This window comes from Squalius cephalus (genome assembly GCF_949319135.1).
Source record: "Squalius cephalus genome assembly, chromosome: 3".
NCBI classification, from domain to species: Eukaryota; Metazoa; Chordata; class Actinopteri; order Cypriniformes; family Leuciscidae; genus Squalius; species Squalius cephalus.
The window spans coordinates 22090664-22095781 of NC_137124.1; the positions used below are offsets into that span (position 1 = coordinate 22090664).

The 5118-nt window shown below is 35.8% G+C and overlaps 1 long non-coding RNA gene across 2 annotated transcripts; it reads left to right on the plus strand.

Moving 5' to 3' along the window:
* Positions 1 to 275: 275 nt before the first annotated feature.
* Positions 276 to 1943, plus strand: LOC307155931. Of its 2 annotated transcripts, none has more exons than XR_013820622.1 (3): positions 276 to 369; positions 1212 to 1338; positions 1805 to 1943. It is a non-coding gene; the product is annotated as an uncharacterized lncRNA (long non-coding RNA). The 2 variants fall into 2 exon arrangements; XR_013820623.1 differs by having other exon boundaries at positions 294 to 733; positions 954 to 1338.
* The last annotated feature ends 3175 nt before the right edge of the window (positions 1944 to 5118 follow it).

A 5118-nucleotide genomic window follows, 5' to 3' on the forward strand; every position in this document is an offset into this window, starting at 1 on the left:
AAATACATAAAAAGTAGCCTACGTAAATGTCGTGGGACCGCAGGTATAAAAGAAACTACCATCCGGTTCAAATAAACCGGTTCACACTTGCAAGTTTGAAACAAAATGATTCCCGGAAATGAATCGACTTATCAGCACCGCGAACACTTTCAAAGTGCGTGCGTGCTTACATCAGTGCCGTGGGTTGGACCAGTGAGGTGATTTGGTGTGGTACAAAAAGTATTTTTTACATAGGCTAGGCTACATAAATTCGTTTTTGGTAAGTGATGTAATTTAAAATTTCGGTTTTTTTTCCTAGTTAGAAAACCATATGGATATGAACTCTTCTCTTCGAGTGGCAGTTACCCAGTCTTATCGACAAGTTTAACGGTAAGTTCATGTTTATTATACACTTTTGCTGCTTTTACATCTATAATTGACTGCCTGTGATAATCAACTCAACCTCGCGAAACTTAACGCATATAAATTTGATCCGTGCTTAAATATAGGTAGCTCACAAGGCTGCCAACTTCTGAATTTAGCAATTTATACCTAAGCTTGTGGTTCGATTCCGATCTTGATTCAATGTCGATTCATTTGGATAAATATCAGTAGCTACATGTTCATTTTTTAATGAACCTACTATTCAAACCTACTATAGTATGGCCCTGCTATTCTTTTTAATTTTTTCAACTTTAGTTAGTGTGTTGTGTTGCTGTTTGCATAAAAAAGATCTGTAAGGTTACAAAAATCAGTCAGAATCAGAGGGTGTGGTGTGGCGCAGTGGATAAGACACATGCCTTTGGTGTGAGAGACCTGGGTTCGAATCCACTGTGCGACACCAATGTGTCCCTGAGCAAGACACTTAACCCCTAGTTGCTCCAGAGGCGTGCGACCTCTGACATATATAGCAATTGTAAGTCGCTTTGGATAAAAGCGTCAGCTAAATGAATAAATGTAAATGTAAATGTCAGTCACTCCAAAGTGAGATAGCCTATTTTATGTAACAAAATTTTAAGGATTGCAATTAATTTAGAAAAATTGAATCAGTCTTTGGAAAATATTCCACAAGGTGATGTTTGTTGTTTTAAATCTTCAATACAACATAAAAGGCAAGGTATTTAGTATCATTATTGCATATTTATTTTTTATGTCTGTAGCTTTTTGCACAAACTTTAGTATATTTGTTGTAGCTGGTCCTGTTTCTGAGATGTTATGTCTCTTTTCTGCAGAGAATAGAGGTGATTTTGCTCTTTTGGTCCTTCCCCTTCTTCTTCCTGCCACAGTGTATTGGTCAGAAGGTAAATCGGCCATCTATTGACGAAGCTAGCTAGAAAGGCTTTCATTGATCTTCAACTAGTGAGTATAAAACCGCATAACTGCTATTTAAATTGCATTGTAACCTGACTGGAACTGCCTGTTCATTACGCAAGGGATACTGTACATCCAGCCAGTTGATATTGCAGAATAAACTTCAACAGGGTAATCAACACAAAGTGGAGGGATCTCGTATCACCCTGAAGGAGTTTATTTTGTGATGAAAACTGACTGGATGTACATTACCTCAAAACAATTCCTGTTAAGCAACTTTGATCCTAGACAAAAAAACAAGATCAAACAAGACATAATGTAAAGCATACCACTTATTATATGGCTTTTCGCCAAATAAAAATATTGATTGTTGAAATCATGATAAACTCCATTTCATGATAAACTTCACACAGTTATTGAACTGAATTGAATCAACACTGAACTGACTTCAACTGAATAATGAAACCGTTGCCATTTAAACAATCTGTATTGTTGTGTTTATTTTCTTTTATAGGTCGGAACGAACATGGTGGAGTTTCTAAACCGGGCAGAGTCTACATAACCCGTGTCTAAGAGTCGTCTTCTTCTTCGGAGTCAAAAAAAAAGTAAATTTCACTGTGTACATACTGTAAAATAGGCCTACAATTTTGCACATCTGTGAATTTCACTTTAATTTCCTTTTAAATTTTTTTTTTTAAAATTTACTTTTTTTTTGACTCCGAAGAAGAAGACGACTCTTACGCGGGTTATGTAGACTCTGCCCGGTTTAGAAAATCCACCATGTGTGTTCCGACCTATAAAAGAAAATAAACACAACAATACAGATTGTTTAAATGGCAACGGTTTCATTATTCAGTTGAAGTCAGTTCAGTGTTGATTCAATTCAGGTCAATAACTGTGTGAAGTTTATCATGAAATGGAGTGATTTCAACAATCAATATTTTTATTTGGCGAAAAGCCATATAATAAGTGGTATGCTTTACATCATGTCTTGTTTGATCTTGTTTTTTTGTCTAGGATCAAAGTTGCTTAACAGGAATTGTTTTGAGGTAATGTACATCCAGTCAGTTTTCATCACAAAATAAACTCCTTCAGGGTGATACGAGATCCCTCCACTTTGTGTTGATTACCCTGTTGAAGTTTATTCTGCAATATCAACTGGCTGGATGTACAGTATCCCTTGCGTAATGCACAGGTAGTTCCAGTCAGGTTACAATGCAATTTAAATAGCAGTTATGCGGTTTTATACTTACTAGATGAAGATCAATGAAAGCCTTTCTAGCTTCGTCAATAGATGGCCGATTTACCTTCTGACCAATACACTGTGGCAGGAAGAAGGGGAAGGACCAAAAGAGCAAAATCACCTCTATTCTCTGCAGAAAAGAGACATAACATCTCAGAAACAGGACCAGCTACAACAAATATACTAAAGTTTGTGCAATAAGCTACAGACATAAAAAATAAATATGCAATAATGATACTAAATACCTTGCCTTTTATGTTGTATTGAAGATTTAAAACAACAAACATCACCTTGTGGAATATTTTCCAAAGACTGATTCAATCTTTCTAAATTAATTGCAATCCTTAAAATTCGGTTACATAAAACAGGCTATCTCCCTTTGGAGTGACTGATTTTTGTAACCTTTCAGATATTTTTTATGCAAACAGCAACACAACACACTAACTAAAGTTGAAAAAATGAAAAAGAATAGTAGGGCCATACTATAGTAGGTTTGAATAGTAGGTTCATTAAAAAATGAACATGTAGCTACTGATATTTATCCAAATGAATCGACATTGAATCAAGATCGGAATCGAACCACAAGCTTAGGTATAAATTGCTAAATTCAGAAGTTGGCAGCCTTGTGAGCTACCTATATTTAAGCACGGATCAAATTTATATGCGTTAAGTTCCGCGAGGTTGAGTTGATTATCACAGGCAGTCAATTATGTAAAAGCAGCAAAAGCGTATAATAAACATGAACATACCGTTAAACTTGTCGATAAGACTGGGTAACTGCCACTCGAAGAGAAGAGTTCATATCCATATGATTTTCTAACTAGAAAAAAAAACACGAAATTTTAAATTACATCACTTACCAAAAACGAATTTATGTAGCCTATGTAAAAAATACTTTTTGTACCACACCAAATCACCTCACTGGTCCAACCCACGGCACTGATGCACGCACGCACTTTGAAAGTGTTCGCGGTGCTGATAAGTCGATTCATTTCCGGGAATCATTTTGTTTCAAACTTGCAAGTGTGAACCGGTTTATTTGAACCGGATGATAGTTTCTTTTATACCTGCGGTCCCACGACATTTACGTAGGCTACTTTTTATGCCTTTTACATGTCGGTAAGGACAATTGCAGGCGTTTTACCTAAGAGCAGCGAGTCATATTACTCAATTAATTGTTTTGTTTTGAGTGACTCGACTCACTTTGTTCAATTCGCTTGTCAGTGACAGAAACGACTCTTGACTCTGTTTTCACAGATATTCACATATTTCATAGTTCCGTGTGATACAGAATCATTAACTGTATTAATCTGTCGTCTCACATTAAAATGACTATGCGAGTCGTCTGATTCTGAGGTAATAACTGTTTGTCGTACAAGTTGCATCACCAATTTTAATCTGACTATACAAGTTTAAGAATTATTGGTGCGAAAAAAGTTATAATTGTGCTAATTCAAACTAATTATTAATAAAAAATAAAATAAAACATTATATAAACTTACCTTAAAACAGTTGCACCCAGCTGCTTTGCCCCTTTGTCCTCTCAAAATGACAGCTTGGGAGCGAATTTAAACATCTCCAAGGCGGGAAGCTCGTGAAACAACCCAGCGTTGCGACCCAGCAGGTTTAGCCCAAAAACTGGAAAATTAAAACTACCCAAAGGTGTTTAAAATGTGATAAAATAACCCAACAAAATTACCCAACAGACTTGACCCAGCATTCTGGGTTAAAAAACAACCCAGCATTTTTTAGAGTGTAGCAACAGTTCAACTGCAATGTGAAGTTTATGCAACAATAACATGAACTAATAATTAAGAATTTCTTACCTTACATCTTTCTTGTCTTCAAATCGCGTTCTTCTTCTTCTGAGGTAAATCCAATGTAAGCTCACGGCACGTCTTTCAAACTCGACGAAAAGCAGAGACTGATGAAATGTGGTGTTTTGTTTTTTGAGGTAACGAGCGCGGTCGCGTTCCATGTGGAGATTTGCATGTGAATCTATTTTGCGCGCGTGGGCGTGGTCAAATTAAAAATAATTAGCAAGCACGTGAGAAGCTGGACATCTTGTTGGTTTTATACAAATTACTTAAACAGAGAATATTTGTTTTCAGTTTGAATTTGATCATTTAAAAGTACACACTTAAATGTTTATAAAGGTATATGGCTCATAAATGTGTGACAAGTATTCGCTGAGTTTTGTTTCAGTTTATAGACGTGCTCAAGAAAAAAAAGTTCACTGCGACGGGGAGGCAGAAAGCACACCCTGTTTATTTTCTTTATTTTACAAAAGCACAATGTTTTGATTCGATTGTAAGTGGACACATACAAAAGTAGAAATATCACAGATTCTTTTTTCATGTTTATTTTTTCTGTATGACCATAAATGACGGAGAAATTTAAGTTTATTGTGCTATAATGTGAAGAAAATTCAGCAAAACGCACCGGCGCGTTTGTCGACCCCAGAGGGTTAAAAACACAATAAAACAAAACAACAGAACAAAATAAAGTGCAATATTAATAAACACAACAATGCAATGTTAGGATACGACAAAAAAAATTAGTTTTTTGAGTTTATGATTAATGGG